Source organism: Lissotriton vulgaris, chromosome 2_1 (genome assembly GCF_964263255.1).
Source record: "Lissotriton vulgaris chromosome 2_1, aLisVul1.2, whole genome shotgun sequence".
NCBI lineage: Eukaryota > Metazoa > Chordata > Amphibia > Caudata > Salamandridae > Lissotriton > Lissotriton vulgaris.
This window is the reverse complement of record NC_141687.1, coordinates 189,522,194-189,537,440: the sequence shown is the minus strand read 5'-3', so window position 1 is coordinate 189,537,440 and position 15,247 is coordinate 189,522,194. Positions and strand designations below refer to the sequence as shown.

The window sequence follows — 15,247 nt, the reverse complement described above, 5'->3', positions numbered from 1 at the left end:
GGTGTTAAGACACTGAGGAAATATGCCCAGTTTAAAGCATCTTTAAAAATTTGCAAACCATTGGTAATATTAGAACTAATTAATAATGTGGGCCACTCCACATGTATATACATATATATTGAGAGGGCCATTGTTCCAGCGTCCCGCTCTTACCCTTTTTTGGTTCTCTCACGTCTTTAGGAAGGAGTATTAGCCACACTGCCCTGTGCCTACTTGGACCAGCTGGTACTTGGCATAGTCACAAAACCTACAGCAGACGGGGTTCAGGATGCATGGTTTGTGACGGGCTTGAGAAGTGATTTTGAGGGGAGGCATTGCACAGCTAACAACATCTACCAAAATTCTTAGTTTTCTGGGTCATAACCAGGGCATTAAGTGGGCCGGGTCCAGCGGATGCTGAGCACCAGAAATTCTAAAAAGCAGACGCTGAGACGTGTCCCTATTGGGCTTTCCGTTTTTGCTCTCACCCCCAGGTGGAAAAAAAAATCTTAACTCTGCAGCAGTATCACCTTTCACTGACTTTGATGTAACTTCAGAGATAGTACTTTCAGTCTCATCGTTTCAGAACTGAAGCATTTTCAATATTCTATACAACAAAGCCATAGTTGTTGCTTATTTTTCTTAGCAAGTAACAACCATTGACAAATCCAATAGTTCTGGCTTCTTGTTGGTGTAAAGGTTACTTGTGTTATATACCTGGATGCAATGACAGAAGCAGCACAATACTAGTTTGGGGGCACACTATTCTTAGCATAGATTTTTAGCTTATGTGTGTTTAAATCACACCCTTAACGATTTCGGCCATGCCCCTTTGAGAGACCACCCAGTTTTTTCATTCCACTTTAAGCCATGGTCCTAACCATAATCTTAATATTTTTTTATAGCAATAAGTGTATGCATATGTTTATTATGTATATTATACAGTGATGGTCTCCAATGGGTAATTATGGTTCCGTCTCACTTTCCTTTGAATAGGCATTTTTTGATTTACCTATAACGTTTGACCCCATGGAAGGATTACCACGAAACTTGTCAGTCTACTAACTGTCAGCTAAGCTTCTGCATGCTATGATTCATATACATCTGTCCACAGGTAAATAAAAGTTAAGGAGGGACAAAAAAAACTAGTTTTTTCCTATTTTAGGTCCGACAGGAAATGTTGCTTTCATCTACAGTTCAAATTACTGAACAGAGTTTCACCAAACTTGTCACTGAAATAGAACTCTACACATATCCGTTCAGTAGCTTGTGAGATATAACCATTTAAAAAAGTTTTTAAAGATCAGTCCACAAGCAAAAAAATATAACGGGGGGCAGGCAATAAAACAAGCATACCAGTTATAGCTCCCATAGTCCAAACAGCTGCACAGATGTATACCAAACTTGGTATAATAATCCACATTTGTAAAGCGCACAATCACCCGTAAGGGTCTCTAGGCGCTGGGGGCCGTCGGGAAGATTAAGCAAGCTATTGTCCAGAGTCACATGGTGCTGGGCTAATCTGCCGCCGGAGCCGGGAATCGAACCGTGATCCCCAGATTCCAGCGTCAGTCGCCCTGGCCGCGGCGGTATAACATTTTTATTTTGTCCAGAACATGTTATTTTGGTTTGATGTAAATCGCTTCAGTATTTTTTGGGATATATACATTTTAAAAAGTTACCATTTGAGCTCGAGTGTTAACACTCTCCTACTTGCAAGTTTCGCATTGTGGACTAAAAGTTAGCACAGCCATGAGTGGCCAAAACTAAAGGTGGCTGACCCCTGGGAAGACATCATGGGTAGCCACAAGTATTGGAAATACAAAGCAACGGAAAAGGTGATCAAGTAAATGCTTCAATATCAACATGTTGAACCTTCTACAAAAATATTTTTGGGACTCCTTGAACACTCCCTTTCAGTACAACATTTGTTTATTAAGTATTGTTTCGGAGCAGTAAGGCCAGTAAGGTAAGCAGTAAGGTTGAGTGCGGTATTTGTTGACAATGTGCAATAACACCGGTGCGGCAGTGTTTTTTTCTTCTCATATGGCCATAAAAATGCAAGCGATAGGATTAAAATACCGGCCATGTGGCAATCCTACCAAGAGCCCCGTGGCATTACAGAAGTGTACCCTATGACTGGTGAAAATAATTTTATAACTCCAAAAACATTGTTTTCTAGTCTTTTTTCTATTAAGATGTAATTTTAACACTTGCTATGTGTAAATGTTTTAAATAGGGAGCCTAAAATTATAGCTGTGTCTAACATCTTTAAGATCGTTTTTGGCTTCTGGCATGCCCGCCACCCTGCACATGGCACGTGGGTTGCAAACCCGCTTTAATGGAAATTAACTACTACGACAGAAGTCCCCCTCTTTTCATTCTGGAACTGGTCTAAAATGTTTGTGTACATGGAAGCTGGACTATGAAAGAGAATAGCAGAGACAGGGTCGTGGTTATGCAAATAAAATTCTAGTGCTGAAAATTTCAATTCAAATTGATATAAACATTTACAGAGCTTCATGCACGTGCTCTGTTGTGATCAAAGAACTGTTTATGTTCGTGTTTGGCAAACTTAGTTTACTCTTGTTTGCTTCTAACTGTACATGTCCATGAAATAATATTCTTCCTAAATTATATATTTGGGAAACGGAAACGCTTACAAAACAGTTCATGTGGAGAATGCGGGCATCGATCCCGCTACCTCTCGCATGCTAAGCGAGCGCTCTACCATCTGAGCTAATTCCCCACCTACAAATGCTGCACTCTGAGCCCCATATATTAAGTGAAGCTCAACGTAGACGCTCATACTATGAGGAATGTAGTTGGCGTTTTTTGTCACGTTTTCCCTCTTGCCCGTGAGGATAAACAGATCATCACCAGGCATCTTTTACACCGCCTGTAGCCCAACAGAAAACTATGCTGTCACTTAATCCAGAACAAAAGTAAACAAGTAAAAGTGCCGACTTGCCTCAATTCTGACACCTGTTAAGACAAAGAACTATACTGCCCCCTCGGTAGCTCTTTAGAATGATCACAAACTAACACATTTAATTTTCAACTATTCAAAACCTTAACCAGCGTCCAGCGGCTCGAAGGAAGGAAACCTGCTACAGCGCATGCGCATTAGGCAGACCACGTTTCATGGCTTCAGCCTCGTCACTGGATTTAGCGCTTCTGCTTAGTATTCGAGCCTGTATCACCCGTATGTTGAACGAGTGTCTTCAGAGATAATAACTTTTATTCGCTGAGAAGGAACAACTGTCTCCTTTCAAGAATTTTGCATCGATTGTAAATATTTCTCATGTAACAACAATCACAACAAGAACTAACAAGGCTAATAGACCTCGCCTTTGAGACGGATTGGCTTTACTAATCGGATTTAGCTATGCTGAACAGCAATAATTATTAATGAATACATACAAATATAAAAGTATTCGGGCGGCCGTGCACATTATAGGTATTGTGTCACTGTGAATAAAGCTAGCGCCATGTTAAAAACAAGTCAGGTCCCGGGCCGGCTAGCCAATCACAGCGCGGCCCGGGGAATGACATCACGGGGGTGTCCCGGGCCGGCAGCCAATGACAGCGCGGCCCGGGACAAAGGGGCGGGGCTTAAAAAAAGTCTCAGAAACGCCCCCGAATCGCGTTTTCGTGAGAAAGCGCGATTGACAGCCTCTGTCTCCCAATGGCTAGTCTCCATTTATGGAGCTAGCCAATTGGAAACAGAGGCTGTCCTAACCTCACTATTGAAAACAATAGATTTCGATCTGGGAGGGGCTTCGCCCCTCGCCAGGTTTCGAAACCTAAAAACTAGTCAGCGGCACCCTACTAAAGGGAATGCTTAATATGCTCAAGAAATCTACTGAAAATTCAATAGTTTAAATATTTCTCATAGCTGGATAGATAAGTAACGATTTCTTCTTTTAAGTCTATCATGAAGCCATAATGTGGTATCCAAATTAGTTTTATTTAAGTTTCATCATACACCGCACTCCAGCCCAGGCAATGTGTTTCGTCCTGAGGAGGACTTCATCAGGGTTAGTAAAGTCTCATATTGTTTTCTGGGTTCGTTATAGACCAGAATAAAAAAAGCAATAATGGATAGGTCACTTTCAAGTGGATTCTGCAGAGTAAAGCAGAGTTGTACGCGACGATGGTGGCAGAGAAAGATGTCTCTGTGTTGGCGCCGTACTAACCCTGATGAATTACTTGTCTAGTATCCAACTATGAGAAATATTTGAACTATTGACCTTTCAGGACATTTTCTGAAGGAATTAAGCATTCCCTCTTTAGTAGGGTTTTGTGTGTATATTTAGTGGCTCCTGAGCAGTAGAATCACACGAGGTTGAGCACTTTCTTTTTACATTGAAGTATTGACACCAGTGATGTCACCTAGAGCCACCACTGCTCTTCTGTCTATGAATACTAGTCAGAGATGGCCAATCTGCACAGCCTGCAGATCCATCCAATGGTTCCTCCCGCTGCACTTTCCCTACAAACTAGAAGACCTATGCCGATGTGGAAGCATAGGCTGTCAGAAGCCAGTCCATGTCAAGACAACCACCCAGGTGAGTATTTATGAATCATCTAAGTAAAATGGATGAGCTACCAACAACAACATTAAATCCAGGCACTGGTACATGTGCTGGTACTTTGTCACCTCGACTCATGAAACACCGTTCCAAATAGCTTGAGCATGGTGGTCAATAGCTGGTTTGTTGAAGATGGTTACCCAGACTTCTACAAGACTGTACTCTATTATTGGAGCTGTTTTCCCAGTCAGCTTCTTCTTATTATTATAATCACTTGTACTTTAATAACATCCTTCGGCCATTGTTGGTCATGTAGCGCATTTGATACATTTGTATCCTTTCCCTTTGTTAGCAATATTTCCAAAAATCATCAATCAATCAATCAGGGAATTGTAAGCGGGCTACTCACCCGTGAGGGTCTCAAGGCGCTGATAGGGAGGATGGGGGGAGGGTGCACAGATCTGTTTAGCCGAAGAGCCAGGTCTTGAGGGTCTTCCTGAAGGTGTTCAGGTGGGGGCGCGTCTGATGTCTGCCGGTAGCTCGTTCCAGTTCTTGGCTGCAATGTGATAGAAGGATCTTCTGCCTGCTCTGGCTCTGTAGATGTGCGGGGTTTCGGCAAGTGCGAGGTTGGAAGATCGGAGGTTTCTTTTGGGTATGCGGAAGTTGATTTTGTCAATGAGGTATTTGGGTCCGTTGTTGTGTAGGTATTTGTAGGTGTGAGTGAGGATTTTGAAAGTGACTCTTTTCTCAACGGGGAGCCAGTGGAGACGTCGTAGGTGTTGGCTGATGTGTCGTGTCAGGGGATGCCGAGGACTAGAGTCTTGCGGCGGTGTTCTGTATTGTCTGGAGTTTGCGGAGTAGGGACTTGTTGATGCCGGCGTAGAGTGTGTTTCCAAAGTCCAGCCTGCTGGTGATGAGTGCGTGGGTTACTGTCTTTCTTGACTCAGGGGGGATCCATTTGAAGGTCCTACGGAGGGTGTTGAAGCAGCTGGAGGTGACGGCGTTGACCTGTCGGTTCATAGTAAATGATGAGTCTATCACGGTGCTGAGGTTCTTGGCGTGGTCGGAGGGGGTGGGTGGGCTTCCGAGGGTGGTCAGCCACCAGGTGCTGCCCCATGCAGAAGGGGTGGTACCGAGGATGAGGACTTCTGTCTTCTCAGTGTTAAGCTTCAGGCAGCTGTAGGTCATCCAGACTGCAACGTCTTGCATTCCTTTCTGGAAGTTGAGTTTGGCAGTGGTGGGGTCTTTGGTGAGGGAGAGAATGAGCTGGGTGTCGTCGGCATCGGATACAATGTTGAAGCTGTGTTGTCTGTCAATGACTGCAAGGTGGGGCCATGTAGATGTTGAAGAGTGTGGGGATGAGTGATGAACCCTGTGGGACTCCGCAGGTGATTTTCATGGGGTCAGAGAGGGAGTGTGGAAGTTTGATCCTTTGGCTTCTTCCAGTGAGGAATGATCGGATCCAGTCCAGGGCTGTTCCTGTTATGCCTGCATCATGTAGACTGGCGACTAGTGTGTGGTGGGAGATGGTGTCTAAGGGCGCTGATAGGTCGATTAAGATGAGGGCTGTGGAGTGGCCTTGGTCCAGGAGGGTGATTATATCATCTGTGGTGACGAGTAGGGCGGTCTCTGTGCCATGGTTGCTTCGGAATCCGGATTAGGACGGGTCGAGGATGGCGTTCTCTTCAATGAATCATGTCAGTTTCCTGTTGAATGGTGGCGCAGCTCTGTCATAGATGTGAGGGGGGCAGGGGTTGATGGGGGCCCCCGAGTTGATGCTTTTCATGGTCGAGGTGGTGTCTTCAGCCGTGACTGGTGTCCAGTTAGAGATGGTGGGCTGGCTGGTGTTTCTGGGGGTCTGTGGCACCTGGTGGATGGTCGATGAAGTTGTCGTAGAGGTTTTAATCATGAGGTGGAAATAAGTTCCAAGCTTGTCGCAGAGTTCCTGGGTTGGGGTGATGTCTGTGGCTTCGCTGCGTGGGTTGGTGAATTATTGAATGACACTGAAAAGCTCCTTAGAGTTGGTGGAGTTGGCAAGGATTTTGTTGTGGATGAAGTAACTCTTGGTGGCTCTGATCTGGTTGTGGTAGTCCGTCATGGCATCCTTCAGCGGTGTGGTTTTCAGTTGTCTTTGTGTTTCTCCAGTTCTTCTCCAGGCACCTACAGGTATGTATGGCTTCTTGGAGAGTGGTGGTGAACTAGGCGGCTTTCCTGGGGCGTTGTCTGTCGTTGCGTAGCCGGAGAGCTCGTTTGCACAGATGGAGATCCAGGTGTAGATTTTTCTGGCTGCGTCATTTGCGTTGTTTGCGGCTGGTGCCCAGGTGTGGTTGTCTCGGGTGAGGGTGGAGTGTAGGTGCTTGTCGGTAACCTTGCTCCAGTTCCTTTGTGGTGGGCGTGGGGCTGGTTTGGGTGCCTTGAGTTTGTTTATGGCGAAGTGTATACAGTGGTGGTTGGTCCATGGCGGCTGCGTTGCATGTCTGAATTGGATGCTGCTTCCTGCCGCGATGATCATAAAGCCCATCAAGTGCTATGCTGTGATATGGAGTAATCACCACTGACTCTGGAGATAATAACAAAGCAAAGTCCCCATGGGAACTCCAAATTTACATATCCCACAGCAGTGGTCCCTGGACTCATTAAAGGATTAAGAGACATGCAGGTAATGAATGACACATATCCAGAGACACCGAATTGAGAAAAGAAGTTATAGCAGAAAGCAGGACTGACCTTACATAGGAGAGATTTAGCTCCACAAATATTTAGGGGTCCATACGGGCATGCACCTAACCAATTATATCTAATGGGCCAGTCCATGTTCAGCACACCGATCATTTCTAGATAGGTCCAAAACAAAAGGACATACACAGGGCATCTGTGCCTTGTGTTCTCACTTGACTTTCTGAATCCCCTATCTTCACTTCCAATGAGATGGATTGATTCAACAAACATGAGCGTGCGGAGCGGGGCGAAGATCCCTCCTGAGGAGGACTTAAAGAATGGGAGTGGAACCAAAAGAATTATAGTGAGTAAAGCTATTTACAGGCAGTAGTATGTCTCTACATCAACCTACACCTAATCACACTACCACACTGCAGCCACCATATCATCTGTATCACTTTTCTTAATGTTTCTTAGTCCTAATTATTTTTCTTAACTCTAATTGTAACCCTTTTATTTTTTTCAATGCAAATGTTTTTTTTCATTTGTTATCCATAATTTAACATTATCATTATATATATTTTTACATTTCATCTTTTAACTTCACCCTAATCGTTAACTATATGTAATTTATAATTAAAAATCTACCTTTGATCTTTGTTTATATTTAGTATATCATTATTTTAAATGAACCTAAACTATTAAAATTAACATTTATAATTTCATAACATTAAAAACCTAACTTTTAATTAGAAATAGTTTAAATATATTTAAATAGTTTATTATTTCACTTGCGGCTGCCTATCACCAGCTCAGGCACCCTTGCACAGGGCACAAGTCCTAAAAAAAGAAGTGGGGGGATGCTGACGTCACAACAGGAAGTGACGTCACGAAAGGTGGCTTGCACCATCAGACTCATTGCCTCCCCTCGCTCACCTCTTAGATGCGATTGCATCAGAGAAGCCATCACGTGAGCAGCTTTCTGAATGGGCATTGATCTCTCACCAGAAAGGCCAAAGAGTGAATGTGTGGATCCATTTGCTCCAGTTATCAAGCTCCAAGTAAAATAAGTGGGGGGACGCCGTCCACCCGCGTGGTACCCCGACTCGAGCCCTTCCCTTGCATCATGCTGCAAAGGTGTCTGTGTTTGTCTCAAGATAGTTGTTGTGCAGGAAGGAATGCTTTCCAACACAAAAATTATCTATTGTCGGTATTTCTTCTATGTATGTGTGGTGGGGAATGCAGCACACATGCAAAGAGGAAGAAATGAGGAGAAATTAGGATATTTTTTCAACTCAAAATAGTCTCTGACACAAACCCATATTTACAAGCCTTTGTAAATAAGGAGTTGCCTCAAAATACTTAGGTGGTTTTACGCAAAGACCCGTGCACTACCCATGTAACACCTACCAGACGCAAGGTAATGCATTATATATTTTTTTCGAAGCCATACAAATCAGGATTTGCGTGACTTTGTAAATCCCTGGTAGATTTGGCCCTTTTTGGCTAAAATTCCCTAAACTTTTTGCTTTTCCCCTAGACCTTTTTGACATGGTGTTGCCAACTTAGATGCTTTGGGCACTTTGCCACTGCTGATCAGTGTCTAAGTGCAAGTGCTCCCTGTGTAAAGTATAATGGTAATTGGTTGTCCATGATTGGTATGTTTGCGTTACTAGTAAATCTCTAGTAAAGTGCACTATGTGTGCCAGGGATGGTAATGAAAATGCTACTAGTGGACTTGAAGCACTAATTGTGCCACCCACACAAGTAGCCTCAAAAGAGAGAACTCTGGACTGCCACTGCAGTGCCTGTGTGCAGTTTGTTAACCTGCCATGTTTTCCTGACAGGTGCACCCACTTGCCAGACCATACCCTTCCCTTTCTATGCACATCAGACACCCCTATGGTAGGTCCAAGGTAGCCCCATGGGCAGGGTGCAGTGTATGTGGAAGGTAGGACATATACTGAGGTGTGTACCATGTCCTGACAGTGAAACAATCTCCATTTCATTTTTTACTGTTGAAAAGCCATCTTGCCCATAGGATAGCATGGGGAGGCTGTGTAATATGTTTCCAGCCTATCTTCCCAAAGGCTTAAGATGGAGAGGTGAAGTTTAGTGTGCCTGAACTCACAATTCAATAACACATCTTTTTGTGAAGGTGGTTTTTGCCTTGTGTGTTTAGAAACCACTCTTTTAGAAGTGGCTGGGTGTTTGTGCTCTAGCATTTCTGTGTATCTCTGCCTGGTTGTGGATTGACTGTCTGGATCTGAAAGTGATAGGATCTGGGGATTGCCTTGCCCCAGGGGAGGAGGTGAGACAGCAGCAGGCTGACCTGCATCTGGAGTGGAGGGGGGACGAGTAGCCCCAAGAGGTGAAGAGGCCTGGGCTGCCACCATAAAACAATGGCTCCATCTCCTGCTGAGTGATTAAGGCTCCAGACCCCTGCTATCAAAGGAAAAAGGTGTTACTGGCAGGGAAACACACAGAACTGGTTTGAACAGGGGTCAGTGCCCCTGAACACAAAGACTTCAAAGACTTCATGGGTATAACTATGAGAGCTGAAACCCCTGAACGTTGGATTGCTCAAGACGGAAAAGGATTGAAACTACTTCGTGGTCAAGAGGAACCTCTTCCAAGGAAGAACCAGCTGAAAGGGCTGAAGGAAAGGACTGACCCTTGCTGTGTGTTCTGCGGCTGGCCTGCAGTTTGCTGATTTAACCAAGGAGAGACTAAGGGCCTTTGCTGTGTGCTGTGTACCCCTGCTTGGAAGGACTTTGCTATGTGCTGTGTCCCGAAGTAACTTGTCCCCAAGGGCATGAGGAGAGCTGGCTCCCTATTGTGGTGTAATGACTGGATTCTCAGACCAAGAATTATTCACTCACCTAGATACAACCAACCCGGCCAAAACGTAACACCATCCCTTCCCGGGCCCTATTTACAATGGTTCCTGAATACTTACCCGGGAATGGGGCACTTGCAATATACAAGCTTATATCATCAAAAACACTGCTAGATCTAAGGGGTTGCTAAGAATAGTCACTAATAACTACGGAATTCCATGTCCCATCCTATGATCTTACCTTATAGCCCCGCAACAATCTGGCCCGGAATATTCTACCCTCCTTCTCATGGTGGAGAGCAGCTCAATATACCACAACAACTACAATTGGTGTTCTCATTAACGCCCTATCTTGAGCGATCTCACTACACACCAATCACAATTGGTGCTCTCATTAACGCCCTATCTTGAGCGATCTCACTACACACCATCCCCAATCGGTGCTCTCATTAACTCCCTATCTTGAGCGATCTCACTACACACCAATCCCAATTGGTGCTCTCATTAACGCCCTATCTTGAGCGATCTCACTGTCCTATCAATACCTTCTTCTCTCTCTCTACTAGGGAAGTTTCTTTATACCTAATATTTACTGGGAGTATCTTCTACCTTATATGAATTATTATCCCTCATGTGATAGATAGGAGATCCCATCCTCTCACAAAAGAACTGACAAATTATTGCACTTAAGAATTATTCCATGACGTAAAACTCACATCAATCTCCCGCATCAGTTACCTGTAGGAAGGGAATCGCCCATCCTTCCATACGATAGCACCTGGCTGTAAAGAAAGGTTAGTTTTATCATAGAAACAATACTCAAGTATGTGTTTGTTACAAACTGGGGTCCCTTTATTACACAATAACATACAAAGAAAACATTATATTATAAAGACACAATACTACCTAATAATCTAAGCATAGCCTGAAAAGTAAAGGAAAGAATTAGTATAAATGCACTATAATAGCAGGACAGACTTCACCTTATAATTACGGAGTCCGATTCAAGCTGTCATCTGGGTCCCTCTCTTGTCTATGCCTTGGCTCATCTCAGATTCTACTCTGCACCCACGGATACACGTCTGCACCGCTATGCTCCTTCAAAGCACTGGAACCCTTCTCTCATCTTCTCCTCTGTTCCTCAGCTCTGCACCGATCACTTTTCACTGGCTTCCTCTCTCCCACGAACTGTCTTCACCTCCAGACTTCAATCTATAGTTTCAGCGGCTCTGGAAACCATCTGACTCCATCTGACCAAACTGATCCAACCGACTTCTTCAACTCCAAAAATCATCTGACCTTGTCCACTCCAAAAACCAACTGACTGCTCTGCTCTTCTGTTCTCTGATAATATGGGAGGTTCTCTGCTTATGAAAATTTCCAGCCAGCAAGCTACCTCCTATAAAATTCCTGTACCAGGCTCCCTGCTCCAGACGCTCCCACAGTGGCCACCTGCTGTTTCGTCTGGAGACTTGAGCACTACGCACATTCCTTCGATAAGGGCCGGTCCTCACCGTTTCTAACTAGTGAATAACAGACTCAACTCTAAACAACACTTCTGACCTACAAGCGCCTCAGACAACTGAGACAGGAAGACAAGATGGCTGCTTTCTAGTTTAAGCCTTTAGGCCCGAAAAGAGGCAAAATAGACATAGAATCATGCCAAAGCCAATAGGCAAACACTGCAAATAGATAAATACTGCAAAGGAAAGATGGCTACCCTCTAGTTTAGGCCTCTAGGCCCGAAAAGAGGCAAAAGAGACATAGAATCATGCCAAAGCCAATGGGCAAGCCCTACAAATAGGCTAAAAATAGGGATCTAACCACTATACTAGGATGGTAGTAGACCAAAGTCACCATCACTCAGAAATAGGACAAAATATCCGGTCACTACATGTGGTAACTCAGAAACACAAACGTTTCCAGGTGTGTCTCAGTGACGCTGTGTGCATGTGCTTTTTGCAGCCTGAGACCCTCGTAAGAATTGCCCTGTGATTGTGGGCACCCAGAGTCCAAGCGAGTCTCAGCAATGCTGTGTACATGTGCTTCTTACAGCCTGAGACCTTTGTGAGGATTCTCCTGTGATCGTGTGCACCTGGGGTCCAAGTGAGTCTCAGCGACGCTGTGTGCACGTGCTTCTTGTAGCCTGAGACCTTTTTGAGGATTGCCCTGTTACTGTGCACACCTGGAATCCAAGTGAGTCTCAGCGACGCTGTGTGCATGTGCTTTGTGCAGCCTGAGAACTTCATGAGGATTGCCCTGTGATCATGTGCACCGGACCTCAAGTGAGTCGCTGCGACACTGTGTGTGCTTCTTGCAGCCTGAGACCTTCGTAAGGATTGCCCTGTGATCGTGCACACCCGAAGCTCGAAACAGTTTCAGTGAAGCTGTGTGCATGTGCTCTGTTGCAGCCTGAGATCTTCGTTATCGCCACCGGTCCGGACCGGCATCCCCAGAGGAGCTGTGCCGCCGGCCTGAGCCTGCCGTTGCCAGAGCGGGACCTCGAACCAACCCTGTCGGGGGAGGGCCCGAATTCCACTGCCCGGAATCCCCAAAGTCACATCGGAAGCCCATGTCGCGAGAAGAGGAGAGGAGAGTGAGGTCACACCCCACAGGTAACATTGTTCACCGCCTGGGGCGGGGTGTGGGCTCAGAGAGAGACGCTCTTGGCCTCTCCCAGTCTTGCAGCGAGAGCCTTTGCTTAAGCTCATATCGCAGCCCGTAGTTGCCGCGGAGTGGCAGTACCAGGGCCGAAGTGTGGAGCGGCACTTTGGTTTACACCATACCCGTGTTGGGGGGATATGTTGGCAGAAGCTGACCATGAGTCAGTACGAGTGGCAGGGAGACCATCTAAAGCACCGTGATCAGTGCCGGAGTGTATAACGCATTGCATTATTTCTGCATAATGAACTACCTGATTGTTGCATTACGCATTGCATTATTTCTGTATTATGAACTGCCTGATTGTTGCACTACGCATTGCGCTATTTATGCATAACGAACTACCCGTTTGTTTCATTATGCGTTGCATTAGTTTGCATAACGAACTGCCTGATTGTTGCGTTACGCATTGCATTATTTTGGCATTACGAACTGCTTAATTGTTGCATAACGAACAGCATTATTTTTACATTGCGAAGTGCCGGTTTCTTGCATTACAAACTGCATGGGACTGCATTGGATCATCTAGATTTGCTCATTAATACCGCCAGAACCTACAAGGGCTGGCTGGCCCAATAACCAGTCAGAAGGAATTTTACAAATACGCATATGTTGGATTTACATTGTGTGGTCTCATTGCATATCTTTTTATATAAACATATACTTGTTTTTCTATGAAACTCGTGTGGAGTCCATTTGTTGTGTCATCATTGGGTTACTGCGAGCGTTGTTGCAAATACTTTACACACTTGTCTTGAAGATAAGCCTGGCTGCTCATGCCAAGCTACAGAGTGGATGAGCAGGGGCTATCTGAGAAGGTGTCCTTCCTTTCCCTGACGTGGAAGCAAGGGTCCCCATTTGGCCTAAGGTACCTACCTCAGCCAACTAGAGACCTCCAGGTCAAACAATCCCCAAGTAGAATTTGCATTGGCACTGTGCCAAAAAGGTGACGCACACCCCCTGCAAAATCTTTGCAGATCTGTGCCCAGGTTATCTATGGTGATGCAAGCCACCTAGGAGAGACACATAAGAAGACCACAAGAATCTAACACACTAATGGAACTTTGAAGAAAAAATGGAGGTAGCACCAGCGATGAAGTCACACTCTATTCAATATAGTATTTTGTATATTCTTTATTCTTCTTTTAGATAGTGGATGACAGGACAACAGCCAACATGTTTTGTTCCTTTTGAAGGAACTTCATCAGGGCAAAAATGTTATAAGAAAAAGATCTTACTGTATAAGTAGAGGGAATAATCAGTCCCACGCTGCGGGCAGAATAAAATAGATTCCGGCCAGAGTGATCTAAGTGTTATCGGCTAAACAATCCAACTGTATAAAAAAAGTAGAAGGTCCCACAGCGAAGTTTAAATATTTTTAGAATCCGGCCCAAATTATCCAAATGTCTTATATAGCAGGATACAAATGTACGGTGATGCTAATAAGCAGGAACAGTGAGTGGGGTCCACCCCCAGTAATCAGAGAGTGATATATGGAGGAATTCAAATGTATGGTGATAATGATTGACGATCCCACAAGGCGCATAAAGTAAGGGTAGACTTCAGCCAAGCCTTCTGTTTGGCAACGGTGAGTATGCCTGGCAAGTAAGTGGTAATCGATATTGTTTAGCCCATAATACTTAGATCACTCTGGCCGGAATCTATTTTACTCTGCCCGCAGCATGGGACTGATTATAGCCTCGACTTATACAGTGGGACCTTTTTCTTACAACATTTTTGCCCTGATGAGGTTTCTTTAAAAGGAACTAAACACGTTGGCTGTTATCCTGTCAGCCACTAAAGAAGAATAAAGAATATTGAAAAGACTATATTGAATAGAGTGTGACTTCATCCCTGGTGCTACCTCCATTTTTTCTTCAATTTATGTTTCTGGACTCCAGTGAGACCTAAGTGTGGCAGGTCTCGAAGGTTGATTGCACAGGACTATTTAACTATGTGGGCATTACGATTGAGGTGCTGAATGTTTAGTCAGCTGCAGTATCTATACCCTTTCACTAATGGAACTTTTCCTGCTGACTCAGAGTGGCAGTCCACTGCCCAAGTTGTACAAGGAGTTTTGAAGTGACTGCCTGGGACAGAAATATCAGTCAGCATTAAAAGGGACAGATTACAGATTCTGAGTGGAACAGGACACTGGAGTATGTTACGAAGGTGTCAAGCAATACCCACTTTCACCTCATCAATTCCAAATATCTACACATTGCATACTTGACACCTATTGTCCTACAAAAAGTATTTGCCCATCTCTTCAGGAATGGTCCAAAATATCGGCCAGATTGAGCCTACCGGCTTTAGATAGCATGGTCATGAAGAGCTGTGAGTGCGTTTTGGAATATCCTGCAGCTAGCGTTGGCTAATGTGGCTGCCCTGGATGTTAACCAGTGGGAGTTGGGTGTACACCCCTGGCTGAACAAAAAACACACAAGCAATATTGTAAGTTACTATTGGGCTTGATTCAGACAAAGACATGTGTTTTAATTCATTGGAAACAAGACAGATGTCCGGTATTTTATTTATGATATCAAGACATGCCTGGCTGGTTACTGGCAGAAGA

General features: G+C 44.7%; 1 non-coding gene across 1 annotated transcript; it reads right to left on the bottom strand.

Annotated features, from left to right (window-relative positions):
- Positions 1–2,655: 2,655 nt before the first annotated feature.
- Positions 2,656–2,728, bottom strand: TRNAA-AGC (transfer RNA alanine (anticodon AGC)). Its single transcript has one exon. It is a non-coding gene; the product is annotated as a tRNA-Ala (tRNA).
- Positions 2,729–15,247: the final 12,519 nt, after the last annotated feature.